The 20,708-nt window shown below is 33.6% G+C and overlaps 1 protein-coding gene and 1 long non-coding RNA gene across 14 annotated transcripts in view; one reads left to right on the top strand and one right to left on the bottom strand.

Moving 5' to 3' along the window:
• Positions 1-9,858, top strand: part of LOC127011608 (uncharacterized) — a 147,965-nt gene extending 138,107 nt beyond the window's left edge. Inside the window, exon 3 of the long non-coding RNA XR_007764743.1 lies at positions 9,370-9,858. This is a non-coding gene — a long non-coding RNA (uncharacterized LOC127011608). The remainder of the gene's footprint in view (positions 1-9,369) is intronic.
• The window catches only part of LOC108025560 (uncharacterized), a 251,521-nt gene extending 236,091 nt beyond the window's left edge, over positions 1-15,430 (bottom strand). For 3 of the 13 annotated variants that reach the window (XM_050889403.1, XM_044092746.2, XM_044092741.2), the window contains exon 1: positions 15,361-15,406. The gene's annotated coding sequence lies outside the window, so the exon portion shown is untranslated. Of the gene's footprint in view, positions 1-3,628; positions 3,699-15,360 lie in introns of those variants that run through there. The other 10 variants (XM_050889405.1, XM_050889406.1, XR_006368025.2 and 7 more) reach the window with 9 other exon arrangements.
• Positions 15,431-20,708: the final 5,278 nt, after the last annotated feature.

The raw sequence follows: 20,708 nt of genomic DNA on the forward strand, positions 1-20,708 counted from the left end.
GACTACCTTCATATTTATACCCTTGCAGAGGGTATAATGATTTCAGTCAGAAGTTTGCAACGCAGTGATGGAGACGTTTTCGACCCCATAAGGTATATATATTTTTGATTAGCATCACTAGACGAGTCGATAGCCATGTCCGTCTGTCCGTCCATCCGTCTGTCCGTCCGTCCGTCTGTTCGTCCGTCTGTCCGTCCGTCTGTCCGTCCATCCGTCTGTTCGTCTGTCTGTCCGTTTTAAAGCTATCGGGCTGAAAGTATCCCAAAAGTCTTCTTTCTATTGCAGGTAGTATAAAAGTCTGAACCAACTGGATCGAACAACTATGTCTTATAGCTCCCAAAGTAACTATCTAAAAAAATGGTCTGAAAAAAAAGAATGAAAAAATTAATATCGATGTGAACAAAGGATTCAAAATTTTTTTTTTAATTTATTCTTCTGGTTTTACAGATTACAATTTCGTCATTCCGGCTAAACAGCAATGCCCTTTCAAGAGATATCAAAAGATGTATAGGCGATTTGTTGTAGATGAATGATACAGATACAGGTCCTATCTGTACGTTGATGACTTGATATAGAAGGCGAAGATTATTACTTTACTAGGTATGGAAGGTCTTACAATGGCACAATTTAGTAGCAACTCTTTAAAATTGGTTGATGCATTTGCATCCAAACTGGAACACCTTGTCATCGAGGCGAGAGAGCATCGAGACAACCCGTACCCTCGGAGACAGCGAGGACAAGCAAATTATAAAGCCGACTGCAGTTATACCCTCAATAAACCCACTACGAACCCGTGAATTCTGTGCTTTCTCACTGAACTTCTGGGCGGTCACGTTTATATAAATTTGGTGAGACGAACACACACAATCTACTGAGCTAGAACGTAGCGAGCAGAAAGCAAACAAATCAGTTCCTTACAAGATTCTTGGGCTTCTTTCCCGATGTTTTAGATACTATTAAAACTAGAGGGTTGGCTTAGATTTAAATTTCTCAACTTCTTACAGAGATAGATGCTAGAAAAACAAACGGAAGAAAAGGCGATTGGAGATATATAAGCAGCAAAGCGATATTTTAGGGCGCCACCTACCGACTATTTCAGTAGATGTTATGTGGGCGGCAGACAGATTGTTTCTATCATAAAAACTGTAAGACGTTAGAGTGGGCGTGGCACTCAACTGAAACAAACTTGCGTTGCGTAGGAAGCCCAGTCATGCCAAGTATGCCTGCTCTTATAGTCTCTTGTATGCCTGCCTTATTACCAGTTACATACTTTTTGACGAATCTAGTATACCCTTTTAGTCTACGAGTACGAGTATAAAAAACTTAAAAAATGCTAGAAAAATAAAAAATCAAAAAAAAAAAGAAAAATATAAAAAATATTGAATGTATCCCCCAAACTTTGAGGATTACGATATTTATTATTATTATATAGCTTAGCATTTTAAAAACATACATTTTGGGAAAACAAAATTGTACATCTCTTTTGTATTTTATTTAGGTCAATCGATAAGCATTAATAAAACAGATACATTTTACATAAAAAAATTTCAAGCATTAAAAAGGTTTTGGGCGTAAGAGTGGTCGTGGCAGTCGATAGGTATTGATGAGATGAATACATTTCAGTTAAATTTTTGTATCTTAAAAACTGTAGGCGCTACAGATTTTCTCGTTTTGTGCGCTGCCTAGGAAGCCCACGAATCTACATGCCAATCGCAACAAGTGATACGCAATAAAAAATCAGACTTTAGAATGTTGAATTTGTTTTGTTTAAGTGTAAAAGTGAAAATTAAGAAAATTGGATATGCTGGATCGGTGACACTCGACCTAGTTTTTTTTACTGAAAATCACGTGAAAAGATTCACCTGAAATAAAAATTCCCGTTCAAAAAACAAGAAAGGAAGTTAACTTTGGCAAGCCGAAGTTTGTATACCCTTGTAATTATAAGAAACAATTAACTTTAGTAAATAATTTGTTCATATTATTTTACCACTAATTTTCCGATCTACTATGGCAGATATAGTCGTCCAATTTTGATAAAATTTGATTCGCAATTCAGAACTAATTAAAAAATGTTATTTCCAAGCTAAGAAGGTTATATCTTAAAACACACCGAAGATATCATTTTTTTTTAATTTTTTCACCGATAGTTCCTATGGGAGCTATAAGATATAGTTGTCCGATCTTGCTGGTTCCGACTTATATATTACCTGCAACAGAAAAAAACTTTTTGGAAAGTTTCACCCCGAGCTTTAAAACTGAGAGACTAGCTTGCATAGAAACGTACAGACAGACGGACAGACGGACATGGCTAGATCGACTCGTCTGATGATGCTCCGTTGCAAACTTCTGACGTAAATCATTATACCCTCTGCAACAGGAGTAACGGGTATCTCCTACTGCGCACTTATATGCCTTTGCGATTTTATTATTTTTGCAGTATTGTATAATACTTAAGTTTTTACATCTTAAATTGCAACTGGCGAGAAATGCAAGAGACAAGAAAGACCTCGCGCTTCTTTGATTATCGCTCTTGTCTTTATTCTTTGCTTTTTACGAATACCGTTTGTTATAAAAATATAGCATAGAGGCTTCGTACAGCAAACATTATAATCTATTACAGAGAACTTTACATTACTGTAAATCTAAAATGGAGTTCCCCTTTTTGCAGTAAAAAAAATTTGAAATTAAAAATAATAAGCAGGAATTTTAAGTAAATGAAATTTATTTTAGGAAACTAAAGGTGCTAATAATTCTTCACGGTTCCACAAAAATATACCAAAATGGCACCCAAAACACTGCACCCAGCACACATATTTGCTTGGTAAATGGCATGCTTCTTGCCTTACGTAAGAAATATACGACCCAGAACTCTTTTTTTCAAAAGCGTTTCCAAATTCCCGTTTGATTATGCATCAGGATGCACTATACTGTAATAAACCCAGATTGCACCGCAATAGAATGCACCCAGAACACACATTTGACTTGTAAATTTGCATGCGTGTTTTGCGTAAAAAAGATACGACCCAAAACTATGTTTTTTAGAAATACGTTCCCGAACGTTGGACTGGTTTAAAATATTGAAATGGAGATATATAAGCAGCAAGGCCATATTGTAAAGCGCCACCTACCCGCTATTTCAATATCAAACAAAAACACCTCTTAAGCAGGTAAGGAATCAGCACACACTATCTACATCCAAAAGTTCTTTTGTGACGAATAATAAGTTTGTTTATTCAAGAATGTTTAGAGTTCCATTTACAAATCACGCTTAAATATACACAATTGTTCTAATAAAATTCTTTAAAGATTACGTTCCCCCTATACGGTCTCTCACTTTTCCGACTTCATATGTACAAATCGACCCGCCCTTATATACACATATATTTATTATTCGTCACAAAAGAACTTTCGTATGTTGATGGTGAATGTATTGATCCCTTACTCTCTTAAGAGGTGTTTTTGCTTGATATCTAAATACAATAATACAATATGGCTTTGCTGCTTATATATCTCCATTTCCATTTTTCTCTCTTAAGCTCTTTTGGTATGTATTAGAAAATAAAATGTTGAAAAAATTATAAAATTTTTGAAAATTTTATATGGCGTAATATTATTAATAATTTCTGACCTGTTATACTATTATTCCTCATAAAGGTGTAAGGGGAGGATTGTCTCTCGCACTACGTAGAATGCTGAAATGTTATATTAAATTATTATAATATTAAACTTTCTATGTTGTTTAAAAGATTTAAAGAATTGATATAAATATATATGTAAATTGGGGCGGGTCGATTTGCATGAAACCGAAAAAGTAACAGACCGTATAGAGGGAACGTAATCTTTAAAGGATTCTAAGCAATATAGTCGAATCAATTTATGCCTTCAGTTTGAAAATGTTTTTTTTAGCGAATTCCAACTATTTGAATCGGTTATAATTAAAAAAAAGTTGTGTATATTTAATTTAAGTGTTATTTGAAAATGGAAGTCTAAACTTATTTGAATAAACAAACTTGACAAAGTAAACATTTATAAAAAAAACCAAATAAACGCAAATTTAAACCTAAAGTAATAAATAAAGAAATCGATCCGCCTTAATGATTTCAGTTAGAAGTTTGAAACGCAGTGAAAGATACGTTGCCGACCCCATAAAGTAAATATATTCTTTGGAAAAATTTTTTTTAATACTTTGCAAAGTCAATTGAAATTGCACACGGCTTACAGTTAATCAGCAGATTTTGCTTATATTAATATTGTAATATAATATATTTGGCAGTTATTTTTTTCATGAAGTACATTATTCTATTACATGGAATCGGAAATTATGTACTTTTCCCTTTGAACTTGTTGTTTTTCTACCAATGGCTGACATTTGCAAAATCTCTTTGTCTTTTATGTAAGTAGTAGTAATTTCTCTTAGTAAAGATACCTGTATACCTGTATCTACTAGTAAGGTTATTATTTTTTTGCTGTAATTTTAGCTGTAATAGGAACGATCGGAAAATTGGTGGGAAAAAAATATTAAGCAAATTATAGCTTTGGGGCTTTATGACATATTATCTTATAATGTAATTTTTTATATTTCAGTTTAATAAAAATCGGACTACTCTAACATATAGATGTAAAATAATGGTTTGAAAAAAAGAATGAAATAATTTTTTTTTAATATCGATGAAGTCAGAAACAGTGCTTAAAAATTTCACATGGTGTTACTAAAGTTGATTAGTTCTTATAAATGCAAGGGTATACAAACTTCGGCTTGCCGAAATTAACTCCCTTTCTTGTTTTATTCTAAAGTGTGGACAAACGACAACTAGCCGTGAACAAAGGTTTCAAAAATTTTTTTTTAATTTATTCTTTTGGTTTTAAAAACTAGGGAAAAAACCAAGTACTAGAATAATTGCAAAAGTTTTGAAAGTTTTCAAGTTAGAAGCTTGAAAGGGTGGACAAACGTGGAGTAACAATGGACAAACGATTCCATGAAAAAAAATTTTGAAAAATTGAATTCTTCAGTTTTTTGAAATGTGGTGAAAAATTTTTAATTGGTATGTATTTCTTTTTTGGGAAATCGAAGAATATAAAGTTTTTCCACCCACATAAACTCTAGAAGAATCCCTGTATGAAGAGCATTTAGTAAACATAGTCTCAGTCAATAATAAGGGTTCTATACAGGTGCGTCTCCTATTGAAAGGTTCTACCGCTAGTCTTGGACAATCGTACAGAACTCACAAGCCAGATTTTGTATGCTTGAAAAACGCTTTGAACGAGACTCTTTAATAAGAAAGGCATACGTATAGTTTATGAACGTGTATAAGCCTATCCCTATCACTGCGTTATAAAGCCACAGAACCGGACAACTAAGCTGTGTGTCGTATTTGACGCATCAGCTAAAACTTCGTCAGACACATCTACTATCCAGCAATATTAAGTCACAACAATTTTGTCATTCCGGCTAAACAGCAATGCCCTTTCAAAAGATATCAAAAATATGTATAGGCGATTTGCTGTAGATGAATGATACAGATACAGGTCCTATCTGTACGTTGATGACTTGATAAAGAAGGCGAGGATTATTACTTTACTAGGTATGGACGGTCTTACAATGGCACAATTTAGTAGCAACTCTTTAAAATTGGTTGATGCATTTGACGCGCAAGAATTCACTAATACGTTAGGCTAAGCTTGGAAACTTAGGCCCGATAATTCATGTTTTGCTTTGAAGGTGTTTGCTTCACTGGGATTGATTAGTCTTTTGTTTTTCGGTGAATAATTTTTTTTCAGAGTCTTGTGGTAAGACGGCTTGATTGGGATCAACCCATTCCCGACGTTCTACGAGTGGGCCGAAGAATGCCAAGTACAGAAGTTCTTGATTCGAAAAATCACGGTTTCACTCAACTATACATGGAATTCGTTGACCGCTTAATCTTCACCTAAGGCTCTAAGGCTAGAACGCCCGTTAATGCACGAAAAATTGCAAAGAATGTTGTATATGAATGTACTGTATTCTTTCGCTACAAGCCATGGCTGATACAGCAAATAATGGGAATTATTCCTGCTGATCGCCCTCGACAAAAGTTATATAGCTGTGTTTGAGCAGTAGCTGATTTATCTACATTTATCAAAAAATTTCGTGCATGTATGTAAAGGACAACGCCTCAAACTTTACGGGAGCCGCTTGTAAAATGGAATCAATTTTGTTTTGCACCGCCTCAAGCCTTACATTTTGGTGGTCTCTGGGAGATTGCTGTGAAAGCAGCTAAAACATAATTATCGATGAGTATGTTTACTTTTAAAGAGCTCATTACCCTTCTTACAGAAGAGAAGGTTATATTGAATTCGAGGCCAATCGCGCTAAGGTCAGATGGCCCGAATGATGTCGAAGAATTGAACAAAGTTTACTTATTGATTGGAACTTCCACAGTAGAGACACCGTAACATACCATATTATCGAGGATCATATTAATGTTCTTTATTTGGAAGGGTAGCTGTGGGTTAATTTTCTGAAACAGTGTTTTGGAGACTTTTTAAGCGCGATTACTTGCATGCTATTCAAATACGGGCAAAATTGAACACTTCCAACGGAATATTTAATCAGTGCTGATTCACAATTCGCCTCTAAGGCAATGGATCATTGCTCAAGTAACAGCAGTCATTCTTGGTCAGGATGAAAGAGTTCGAGGACCAGTAGAAGCGTATTCCGCAAGCTAATCCTTAAAATATCACCGCTTACTGTGAAATTGGAAGTCTTACCATTCAAGGGGGGAGGATGTTTGAGGAGAAGGGTAACTTAAGTTCTCTTATACTATGTTCAAATCGAATACACATCAGTTAATAGGCTATAAGAGACACGATCGTCGTTTTAGCTAACGTTGCGAAAGAATTGGAGAGACGAAAAACTGTAACATGAACGCAACAATAAGAAACTAATATATAATAACTGAAAGCAATTCATGGGAATTGGGTCTTGAGATTCAGCTCAACCGCAAGTCATATACTAAAGGTTATGACTTGTTTATCGGGACGATCCGGATCAGACAACTATATGTAATAGAAATAATCGTTGATGTTATTTGACATATTAGATTATATTTTTAAGAAATATCATACTTAAGATATTTCAGAATTTCCATTCAAATATAATAAAATGGACGACTTTATCATATAGCTGCTTAGAACGATCGGATAAATAACACAAAACAAAATGCATATACCGTTACATTTCATTTTGTTAACATAAATGATAGTTAATACATTTAAACCATTTTTCTTATATATCTGTCATAAAGTTTAAGTTTTAAAAAAATTGGAAAGCTTATTTTATACAGTACTTTCACGGTGATGACCTTCAAAGGTAAGGTTGTAAAAAAATGGTTGATTTTTGCAACAAGAATCCACTTATTTCCAATCTTTTGGTTTAGTATTTCCCTATTTTGTTGAACTTGCTGGCCGTTATCTAAATCTGTTTAAAAACTAATTTGTTTCACTTTCATAATTGGTATATTTTCAATACACGTGCCTTAAAAGGTTAAATTTATACACCTCTATGCCCTGAAAGCATGAAATCAAAAGCAAATCTTTACTTAACATTATTTTAAAGACAACATACCATTATGCGCTTTTAAAACTGTTTCCTCTTTTATACCCTTGCAGAGGGTAAAATGATTTCAGTCAGAAGTATGCAACGCAGTGTAGGAGACGTTTCCGACCCCATAAGGTATATATATTCTTGATCAGAATCACTAAACTAGTCGATTTACTCGACGGTGCACTTACCCGCCAAAATGGTCAGCACATTGTTGCAGTGTCAGCCGAGCCAACTACTGTAACTGCTACCATCATCGAAAACCACGACCTACTCTAGAATATAACTCATGGCAGTAAACTTCCGTGTTCCATTTAGTACATAAGCAAGTACAAACTAAAGAATAAATACTTTGTCCAACCCCCACCGCATCGCCTCTCCCTCCATCGCCGTGACGCGATCCCCATCTAAGCGTATCCGTGCCAGCGACAAGAAGCTCTCTATAACCCCCTTGTCTCGCGGTGTGACCTAAAAGTGCCTACTTCCGTTAGGCACAAACAAAATAAAAAAAATGCTGATGCTAGCCCTTCCATAAACAGGATCAGCACCTCGAACAGCCTCTTTCTACGTAGAAGCCGAGAAAATGTTAGTGACCTTTTAACTTTATTTATATGAATATATATTATTATTAACTAAATATTTTCTTCTTTGATTTACTAACTCGCAATAAAATTCCAAGAGAAGCAGCTCAAAAGCAAAAGGAACCACAAACGAAAACCAAAAAAAAGTTACATAAAATAGGTAACTATATAATGTTTAACAAGAAAGGAAGTTAACTTCGGCAAGCCGAAGTTTTTATACCCTTGCAGTTATAAAAAATAATGAACTTTAGTAACATCATGTAAAATTTTTAAGGATTGTTGCTGACCTCAGTAATATCTAACATCATATGTTACAGTAGTCTGATTTTTATTAAATTGAATTTGAAATACTTAAAAATATAAAAAATATATTCTTAATATTTTAAGATAATATGTCTATAAAGTCGTCGATATAGTCGTTCGATTTTGATAAAATTTAATTTGAAATTCAGAACTAATGAAAAATTGTTATTTCCAATCTTGGAAGGTTATATGGCAAAAAGCACTAAAGCTATAATTTGTTTTATATTATTTTCCCACCAATTTTCGATTTCCGATTTCGAAAAAATTTAATTCAAAAAAAAAAAAGGTTATTTCCAAGCTTATAAGGTTATATGTGAAAATCACTAAAAATAACAGTTTTTTTATAATTTTTCCTTGATAGTTTCTATAAGCTGTAAGATATAGATGTCCGATCCGGCTGGTTCCATTTTATATACTACCTGCAATAGAAAGAAGACTTTTGGGAAAGTTTCAGTCCGATAGCTTTAAAACTGAGCGACTAGTTTGCGTAGAAACGGACGTGCAGACGGACGGACAGATAGACGGACGGGCAGACATGGCTGGATCGACTCGTCGTCTAGTGACGCTGATCAAGAATACATATATTTTATGGGGTCGGAAACGTCTTCTTCACTGCGTTGCAAACTTCTGACTGAAATCATTATACCCTCTGCTAGGGATTAAAAATTTTGACGGCACACCAGCATAATTAAAAAACTTAATCCCAAAACATATTTGGCCATATATGATAGACAAGATTTTATATATGATAAATTTGTAAGAAAAGGTTGACACGTAACCCGTAACTGGGTATATCGAGTATCCAAAACATAAAATATTGGAATAATAAAAAAAGCTTGGAATAATAAAAATAATATAAACTCAAATTTTTTTTTCATGGTTTGTAAAAATACGATTGTCGTTAAGATGAAAATCTGATGCTAGCCCAGAACGTCAGATTGGATCAACAAGAATTACTAGATCGAATTATCGAGGGCATACCTAAAGGAAATTTGCGTAACCAAGGGCGAATTCAATGTTACCGAGAACGATATTTTGCAGAGGTGTACTTACCAAAGAAGAGAACCAACTTTTTCAAAAAGGAGCTGCTGGCGACGGCAAGTCGGTGCCACAAATGTAACGCTATAGGCACATTCGCTAGAAATTGCCCAAAGCCAAAGAGACAGCCCGGGTAGTGTTTTACATGCGGTGAAATGGGACACTGGGTAGATCACTGTCCACAGAACAAAAGCAACAAGGAAACTGGCAACGACTACGTAAGATATTTTCAAATACATGTTTTGCAAATTGGCTAAACACCCGATAATTGCAGAATGCGTCATAGATTCGGGTACTCTGATCTCCTTTATTAAAATGTGAATGTTATCGAAGAATAAATAAAATAATATGAAACAAGTTATAGCTTCAATGTTTTTTGACATATTATCTTATAATATTAGAAAAATCATATCTTGTATTTTTAAGATTTTTGATTTAAATTTAATAAAAATCGGACGACTCTACCTTAACATATGAACATTTTTTTTAATATTCCTAAAGCTAGCAACAATCTGTAAAAATTTATCATGGTGTTACAACATTGATTATATCTTGTAACTGTAAGGGTATAGAACCTTGCCGAAGCTAACTTCCTTTCTTGTTTAAATTGCTTTATTATGTACACAGTTGCTGTATTTATGGATGGCCAACAAGCCTTCAATAGAGTATGGCACGACGGCCTTTTAAGTAAGATAAAGGTTCTACTAACACTTCAGCTTTTCCTCCTCATTCAGAGCTATTTATTGGAAAGGAAATTTAGTTCGAAAGCTGTCGGTGAAAAGACGTCAAAACGTCAAATCTCATCCGGTGTACCACAAGGCAGTATACTTGGCCCGATACTTAACTCACTCTAAAAATTCTTGGGGTTGTACCGAAGTTGATGATGATGACGTACTTCACGGTTTGAAAAATGGACAAACTGCAACAAATGTGCTTGTGTCACATTCTCCACAATGCCAAAAAACTGCACAGGCATTTGCATGTTCGGTTTTGTATAACGTGACGAGTCCCACTTCAAGTACCTTTGTGTGATTTTGGATAGAGGATTCACTTTCCAGAGGCACACAACAGTGGTGAATCAGTCAGTGCTTTCAGAGGCGCAAGTAAGTCCTGGCTTCTTTCGTCAAGAGAAGCAAGTCTACGGCATGACGTCTAACCCTCTGCAAGGGTATAAAAAAGAATTCCAAGAAAATTTTAATCGAATGTATCGATTACAGTACTTTCGCCCCGAAGACTTCGATTGAGTGTGCGTTCCTGAAGCGGCGTCGCGCAGCTCAGCGTCGCGCCGCCCCGCACAGCACCGCGCCAGTGTGCGCTCGTCTTAAGCACAAACTGGTGGCGCCTCTAGAGGTTGGTTTCGTGTTTCTGAAAACTGCTCATTTCCTGCGTGTGGTGTGTAAGCTCAATTCACTTTGGAAAATGTTGAATCAATTTGGCTCTAATTTTTTGTTGGCCTGCAGACTAGTATTGATGAAAGGAACACAATCAGTTTTACATAATAGTGTTATGTATGTGTCATTTGTTGGCGTTAGAGTGGGCGTGGCACCCTGCTGCAAACGTGATGCGCAGCAGCTCAAGAAGCCATATCAAATTTCAACTTTCTAGCTTTTACAGTTTCCGAGAACTCAGCGTTCATACGAACGGTCAGACAGACCAACATGGCTAGATCGACGTGACTAGTGATATTGATCAAGAATATATATAACAAGGTAGATTAAGTTAGAAGGAAAGGGAGATTTATAAAGGATACTAAAGGATACTTAAGAAGTATAAAGAATTTACGGTTGCAGAAAGCACTTTGGAATTTGAATGTTTTTATAATCTCAGTTAGTAAGTTAGTAGAATCGCCAGTTTTACCACTATAAGGATGAAGTAGATTTACACACAAATAACAGCAAATTAGGGTTTGGTACGTTTTTATTTCAATAATAGACTACATCCTTGGTTTTTTTCCTCCAAAGTTACCACCAAATTTTCATTGTTTCGAATTAGAAACATTAGCGGTTACTTACGCGTTAAGGTGATTTAAGATTTATGTACAAGGAAAAATATTTAAGGTAGTCGCAGATTGTAATTCGATGGCTTTAACATTAAACAAAGTCGAGCCGTTAAATTTATTGAAATATGATTTTGTTTTAGAGCGCAGGCCGGAGAAAAGAACGCAGCATATGGATGCGATAAGCAGATGTTCAAACATATGCGAAGCCAAAATCTAAAGCTTTAGGATACTTTAATTATTTGACGGCAAAGAAATACTAGACTAAATGGAAGAAATAGGAAAATAAGAGAAATCAGAAAAAAAAACTGTTTGAGATGCGAAATGGGGTGGTGTGTACAAAAGTAAATGAAGAATATTATTTTATGTTCCGGAGCAAATGATAATGCTTAAATATCTTAACAAATTTTGACTTATGGAAAGGGACAAAGTCATAAACGCAATTGCTGAGACATATTGTTTTCCAAAAGTTAAGGAAAAGATTACTAGACTTGTAGGAAATTGTTGAAGATGTATTCCATATTCGCCTAGGTCCGGAAAAAATTAGGGATTTTGACATAGTATTTCGATAAGAAATTAGACATTTAAGCTTGTACACATATATCATTACCAAATGTAATATTGTATGCGACAAAGACCGAAGAAGTCATAGTAGTTTTATCAGACTATTTTCGTGCTTATAGTAGATCAGTAGGTATTGTGTCAGATAGGTATAGCTATTTCAGATCAAAAGAATTTATAGAATTTTAAATAAACGATGCATAAAACATCTTAAAATTGCAACAGGATTACCTCAAGACAATGGCCTATTGAAAATGTAGATTATTTAATCAACGATACAATACAAAAACAAGGAAGAACGCTACAGTCGAGTGCCTCGACTATCAGATATCCGTTACTTAGATTAAGGTAGCAAAAGAATATTGAAGATATATAAGCAGCAAAACGATATTTTAGGGCCCCACCTACGGTCTATTTCAGTAGATGTTATGTGGGCAGCAGAGAGATTTAAGCGTTTTGGCCATTTGTGGGCGTTAGAGTGGACGTGGCGTGACGTGTTGAATCGAAAGGTTTTGATCAGACAAATACAATTCAGTTAAAATTTTTTTCTATCATGAAAACTGTAGGCTCTAGAGAAAAATACTTGCTGAAATAATCTTGCGTGGAATCTGAATGCCAAGTAGGGTGGGAAAACAAGACTCAGTATGGCTGAGGTGGTCTTTAAGAAATTATTTTTTTCAAATTTTACACTATGGTTTCAGAATTTTAAGAGATAACTGTTTTTTTTTTTTTGGGTTTACATGGCAGACTACGAGAAATATATTGGATTTTTAAAAGCCATACATGACAAATCGATAGCATTTTTAGGTCAAGAAGCCAAAGGGCCAGACGAAAAGAATACCATTCGCTGCATTTTATTTTACTTGCTGCAAAGTGGGATCGTTGTGCTTTCATAAGATGTTACTGTACATTTTAAAAGAAAACAAAGAAGAACGCTATAGTCGGGAGCCTCGACTATCTGATACCATTACCATACCATGATAACCAGTAAAGCGATGTTGTGAAGCACCACCTAGCCGCTATTTCAGTATATGTTATAGGCGACAAGCAGATTATAACGCCCACTATAAGATTTATAGTTATAACGCTCAAAAACGGTTTAAGCGCTTAAATCTGTTTGTCGCCTATAACAGCTAGGTGGCGCTTTTTAGGTCAATCGATAGGTATTGATGAGACAAATACATTTTACCAAAAAAATGTTCTAGCATGTAAACTGTGCCCACAACAGTTTTGGGCGGTTTGTTGGCGTTAGAGTGGGCGTGGAACATTTTTGAAGGTCAGTTGGGTATTGATTGGACAAATAAATTTCAGTTTAAATTTTTTTGTATCCTAAGAACCCACCACTTGACCGCATATATTCAGTTAACAATTATGTGTTCTCCTCCACTTACTCCACTTTCAACAAAGCCATGAGTGATCTTGGGTTTATAAAGCGTCGGTCAAAAGAATTTGTACGATCGTATTGAGTCGGTTCACAAAAAAAATATTTTTGCCCTTCGTAGTTTGAACTGGGATCAAAACGAAAGGCTACCTTTCTACCAGAGTAGAATACTACCTACTCTTGTAAGTTGTAAGACAATGTTTGGTACAAGAGGTGATATTGATTCTGTCGAACTGCAAAATTTCAATGTTCCTGTTAGACTAACACGAATTTATTATCCTCTAAATTAGCCACAATGTACTAAAAATTTTTGTTGCAAGAGCTCTTTCGCGTTCTATGTAATATTTATAACAACCTTTATCATTTGTAATTGCACTTCAATTTCTATCCCATCATTTTTAGTAGTGCCTTTTATTTTCAATTGTGTCCCTTTTCTATTTGTTTTATGTATCTTCCTCGCGAACTCGCCCAAATTGACAATAGAATACTCATACTCAGAAGTTTGCAACGCAATGAAGGAGACGTTTCCTACCCCATAAAGTATATAAATTCTTGATCAGCGACACAAGACGAGTCGATCTAGCCGTGTCCGTCTGTCCGTCTGGCTGTCTGTCCGTCCGTTTCTACGCAAACTAGTCTCTCAGTTTTTAAGCTATCGGGCTGAAACATTCCCAAAAGTCTTCTTCATATAACCTTCTAAGATTGGAAATAAAATTTTTAAGTTAGTTCTGAATTTCGAATTAAATTTTATCGAATTTGGACGACTATATCATACAGCTGCCATAGGAACGATCGAACAATTAGTGGTAAAATAATACAAACAACATTATATTTTTGCTTTGGTTTTGAATTTCGAATTAAATTTTATCAAAATCGGGCGACTATATAATAAAGCTGTCATAGGAACGATCGTAAAATTGATGGGAAATTATTATGAAACAAATTATAGCTTTGGTGCTTTTTGACATATGACCTCCTACGCTTGGAAATAACTTTTTTCATTTGGTTTTGAACTTCGAATTAAATTTAATAATAATCTTACGACTATATCATATAGATGCCATAGAAACGATCGCAAAATTAGTCAAAAAATATGAAAAAAATTATATTATTCGTGTTTTTTTACATATAAGCTTGGAGAAAAGTTTTTTAATTTTTATAAATTTTGAATTTAATAAAAATTGGACTACGCTAACAAATAGATGTCAAAAAAATGTTCTAAAAAAGAATGAAATCATTTTTTTTTAATATTACTGAAGTCAGCAACAATCCTTAAAAATGGTGATACTAAACTGAATTATTTCCTATAACTGCAAGGGTATACAAACTTCGGCTTGCCGAAAATACGATCAGAACAGTTGTGATTGTGGGCAGATCTTGATCAAGATTATGTATATTTTTTTTTTATACGAATCTAGTATACCATTTTACTCTACGAGGAACCGGTATAAAATCAGTCGTATATACTATTTTTTCTTTTCTTGACAACTATGAAATTAACCTTTCAATAATTCTTTTTTATTTTCTCAACGTTTTTTAGGCACAACAGCTGTACAAATTTTTTATTATTACCAAATCATGAAAATGGTAAAACATTTTTGAAGGCTTCTGGGAGCGATTTATTTTTTCTATTTTTGGTTCTCCATTTCTATTGATTTTATATTTTAAAGTAGGTTTGAAAATTGGTTTAAATATCTACTAATGATATAATGTTTTTGAAATTCGCTGGGGGCACTTTTCTCCAGGAAAGCCTGCCATGCTCGTTAAATAACAAACAATACCTTAGAAATGTAGCCAAACATTTGCGTTTTATATTCACCTTCTATAAGCATTCGCTGTGATTATATTATAGGGGACACATGACTTTGAAAGCAAATGACGTTATACTCGTTTTGCCCATATTAAATACATACACACATACCTGAAAACTCAAGTTTATCCGCTGACAGGTACTTATACCTTGCAAGTGAACAGTTGAATCGAGACTACTTTTAAATGAAGTAAACAAGAAAAAACTAAAAATTCGTAGGCTTCGCCTACCAGATACCCGTTACTATAGTAACAAATTTTTAAATAAATAAACTTCTTTTCGACGTTTTCGACCCCATAAAGTATATATATTCTTGATCAGCATCACTAGACCAGTCTTCTTTCTATTGCAGGTACATATCTTATAGCTCCCATAGGAATAAACGGAAAAATTGTTTTTATTATATCTTACATATGTGTTTTCTTAACATATAACCTGCTTCTTTAAAATAACATTTTTTTTTAAATCAGACGACTATATCATATAGCTGCCATACGTACGATCAGAAATTTGGTAAGAAAATAATATGACAAAAATATACTTTTGGTGTTTTTTGAACACCTAATATCCTACGCCTGGAATAACGCCTTTTTATTAGTTCAGAGTTTTGTATTGAAGTTTGTCAAAATTAGAAGACTATAACATATAGATGTCATAGAAACGATCGGAAAATTGGTGGAAAAATAATATGCAAATCAAATTATATCCTTGTTGTTTTTTGACATATTATCTTAAAATATTGGGAATAACATTTTTTTATTTATAAGAATTTTGAATTCAATTTGATAAAAATCGGACGACATTTTGAAATAATTAAAAAATAATTTGTTTTAATATCACTGAAGCAAGCAGCAATCCTTGAATTTAATTAACGTTGATTATTTCTTATAACTGCAAGGGCATACAAACTTCGGATTTGTCGAAGCTAACATCCTTTCTTGTTAAATCCTAATTAAAATGTAAAATTTGTCTTGCAATTAATTAATAATAATTAATACATAAAAAATTAATAAAAATAATAATTTGACAACAAAATTAGCTCAAACAATAAACAACCATTGCGTCCTGTGTTTTCCCCTTTTAATTAAATCTGTCATCATCACTAGACGTTATATGGTAAATTCCAATTTCCATTTATTATTTCAGAGATTATACATATATTTCAGAGATTATACCAAAATATCATAGCTGACAAATCATTTACAGTAAAATCTTATATATATATAAAAAAAAGAGGGGGCTAAAATTTTGTAATACAGAATTTTTCGTTCGCGTTTAAAGGAAGGGTCAATCAATCAATTTTAGATAAAAAGTTAGTTTGAAAGTATTTTTTACAATCCTTTAAATATTAATTTCTCGCCCATACAATTCTTAGACACTTATATGGACACACCCATAATACACACAGTATAATTAAATATTTTATAATTTTGTTTCTCGTTACAAACTCCTCCTTCAAAACAGTATACCCGAGTTATGAGTAATGAGTATAGAGAACACGACGTTTGCCGCAACTAACAACAAGTGGACGTAGTGTCAAAGCGCACCAGGAGAGTGCGCGAAGGCGAAGAAACGAAAATGTACTGCCATTATTTGATCAGCAAGTAATAGGCACAATAACTGTAGTATTTTTACTTTTTTTTTTTAAACGAATCTAACGATTTATATTTAATATTTCCACTTATTAAGTATTGCCCTTAAAATTCTTCTTCTCTTGACATACAACACACTGTTTAAAAAGTGACGTTATAAAGTAAATAAAAATTATTACAATGGCCAGTTCAGATCGATTTACGCTGGCAGTGCATTGAATAAAAGTGTGTTTTGTGCAAGCATTGAAATGGTGTAAATACTCGATTTAAAATAAAAGGAAGGAATTGCCTTTAAACTTGCTACACAAGCAAAATTTGAAACATTTATAATCTCTAAACCACTGTAGAGGTACATGTTTTGGTTTTTTGTGCTTTCCCCAAAAGGAACTGCAATTATTTTATTGAGCCCTTATTTTTTTACCCGTTACTCGTAGAGTAGATTCAGCGGAAACGCTTACTTCTACCAGCTACAGCGCTTTCGACCCTATAAAGGATATATATATTTTTTATCAGGATCACTAGCCCAGACGATCAAGCCATGTCCGTCTGTCCGTAAGAACGCTGAGATCTCAGAAACTATAAGAGATAGAAGATTCAGACTTGACATGTAGATTCCTGGGCTTTCTGCGCAGCGCAAGTTTGTTTCTGCGGGGTGTTTCGCCTACAATCCGCAAAAATCTGTAGCTCCTAAAATTTTTAGGATAAAAAAGAAAAATGTTAACTGAAATTTATTTGTCTCATCAATACTTATCGATTGATATCGATAAAAAAGTTGCCACGCCCACTTTGACGTCCACAAAAGCTTAAATCTGTCGCCGCCTATAAAGCATATACTGAAATAGCCGGTAGGTGGCGTTTTACATTCTCGCTTTGCTGCTTTTATATCTACATTTCCCTTTGGCTCTTTTAAGCTGAGTAATGGGTATCTCATAGTCGAGGCACTCGACCTATTTCTTTGTTTATTTATAAGCTGACTATTATATATAATCGAGACATAGCCTAGCATAGTCGACGATAGCCTTCTCTCTTGTTGAATTTTACAATTGACTTTTTTTAAACGATAGTGTTGGATTTCCGACTGCTGGTAGTTAATAATCGTTTTCATTTAGGGATAAGGTGTGAGGGAAAGCCGTGAACATACTTTTTAAGCTTTTATATGTATTTTTAAAAATAAGAATGCAATTTCAATTGCATATTATAACAAAATTTGATTGTAGTTTCACATTTTTATACCCGTAACTCGTAAAGTATACCCTTTTAGTATACTTAAATCGTCAGAAAGTATGTAATAGGTAAAAGGAAGCGTTTCCGACCCCATAAAGTATATATATTTTTGATCAGGATAACTAGCCGAGTCAATCAAGCCATGTCCGTCTATCCGTCCGTCCGTATAAACGCTTAGCAAGGTTGTTTCAGAGGGGTGCCACGTTCACTCTAACGCCCACAAAAATCCGCAAAAATGTGTACCGTCTACAGTTTTTATGATAGAAAAAATGTATGTACTTGTCATCTCAATAGCTAACGATTGATTTTGATATAATCTTGTACTTTTTTGTAGTATTTCAAAATTTCAAATGAAATGAAAAAATGAACATTTTTAAAAAGTCGGTATATCATATAGAAACCATAGGAACGGTCGGATTTATGTGAAAATAATACAAATACCGTTATATTTACTTATTGGCAAACATATACGATAGAAAATTAAAATGGGAACTTGCCTTTATATTTATGTAATGAGTTTTTTAGTTAGTTTTTTTTTGGATTCCTCCGATACTTAATATAGCTTTTACAAAATTAAAAAATGCATGTGCTTTGAAAGAGTAATGATTAAAGGGATTCGTTTACAGACCAAACATGAAGAGTTAGAGCAGTATTTGTACGCAGCATTTTAAAGTTGGCCACCATGTCAATTTAGATTGGATATGTGGCTTTAAACAGCAACAGATTGAAGAAGCTAAGTGAAAAATGGGAGTAACGGACTTATTGCCGGTTAGGCCGCCAAAGACTTCCTCAGTTAGAGAAATTGACCGTTTTTTTTAAGTGTTAATCTAGAATTAACACTTAGACGTATTCCACAAAATCTGTCTTAGTATAATTCTGTAAATCAACTTAATTATTTTAAAACCTCAGTGTAGACGAAAACTTTAAAAGATCATTCTATAAAGATTCGTACATTCCTATGGAACCATTTATCTGCAATAGTATCCATTGCGAAAGTTTTGAGGGACTTAAATTTTGGCATAAAGTTACGGGAGCTTCACAGCCCTCCTGGAAATTTGACAGGGTAGTAAAAGGCATTATCAATAGCAGCGACGTGCCGAATGTAAAAAATGTAGAAAGCATTTTTATTTAGTAGAAGTATCAGAAGTTTTTGTTTTAAACATAAATCATATAATCCATATACTTTCCCAAAATAGAATTCAAGTTTTTATGCGGAACTGTTTAAAAGAATTCAAATGATTTCAAGACCCTATAATATAGTATCGATGCGCACAAAAAAAATCAAAGCTGAGAAAGTGTAAGATGTTCTGAACTAGTTTAATAACTTTAAATGGCAACTTTTTACAACAATTTATTTTACCCGACATTATCAGAGTAACTTTTAAAAACAAATGATTTTAGAATGGTTTACAAAGCATTTCAAAATACCTTCCTAATAACATATAGCACCTGTAGCTTTATTTTTTCATAAGTTAGGGGTATACTAAACTTAGCTACTTATTGCTGTATTCTCCCCAAACTAGCTAGTTTTTTAAAAGTGATAGAATCATAGTTTCTTTAAGCTCTTTAACATCATCTTTAACTTCCAGGACCTTCAAATAGAGTTTTGATACTCACAAAAAAAGGTCAATGCTCAGGCAGTGAACTGATAAATTTGTTTATTATTTTTTAAAAAAGTCTCTTATACCAAAAGTTGAGAAATCTCAAGGGCTATACACCTTAAATACACCTTTTATTTAAAGTCCTTAGAGCCGTTTTTGAAAAATTAAGAAAAAGGCTTAAAATATATAAATAAAAAAAAAATTTGATTTCTTAATTTTTAAACGGTGGTATAAATATTTTAAAGGAGGTTCATAGTATATTGGAATATCTTTCTAACGACGTAAAGCGCAAGCCTGTAGCTTCAGTACATCACAAGATATGCGTGAACAAAATGTAGCTATTTATAGCTGTTTTCTCGACAAAATAGCTACTAGCTAACTTGCCATTAAGCTGTTTAACATTGTCTATAATTTTCAGGACATTAAAATAACTTTTAATGTATCACCCGAAAAAGTCGAACGAATATTGTAAATTTTCATTTCTACGTGTATATATCGTAGTCGCCTTCCCACTTCTTCCTGGAACGCGTCGTCCCTACGTGGACTGCCGTCCACAGTGATTTGTGATAAAAGGAACATATTGTAAATAAATAAATTAAATAGAGAAAAAAAAAACAATTTTTAAAAGGAAACAGTTTTTAAACGTGTTTTACAAAAAATTCCAGAATTATCTGATCTTAAATTTCTTAAGAAATGTGATCCAAGTGAATGATCTGTGATCTGCATACTCATACATTTGTATTTACATTGTGCAAACCTACTTTGTACAGATTGCTAATAATTAAAAAACGAGTATTATATGCAAATAAATTTGTTTTTTAATTTTGTTTAACGAATTGGAAACATGTGTACATACACACACGTAATAATATACATATCATATAAAAGTAAAAAAGAAACTTATTATTCTCGATCCCATATTTAATCGATAATTGTTATTTGTTAATTTTAAAGTTTACAATAAACTTAGAAACAATAATTAAAACAAAAAAGGAAGTTAACTTCGGCAAGCCAAAGTTTTTATACCCTTATAAATAATCAA

This window comes from Drosophila biarmipes, chromosome 3R, assembly GCF_025231255.1.
Source record: "Drosophila biarmipes strain raj3 chromosome 3R, RU_DBia_V1.1, whole genome shotgun sequence".
Lineage (NCBI taxonomy): Eukaryota > Metazoa > Arthropoda > Insecta > Diptera > Drosophilidae > Drosophila > Drosophila biarmipes.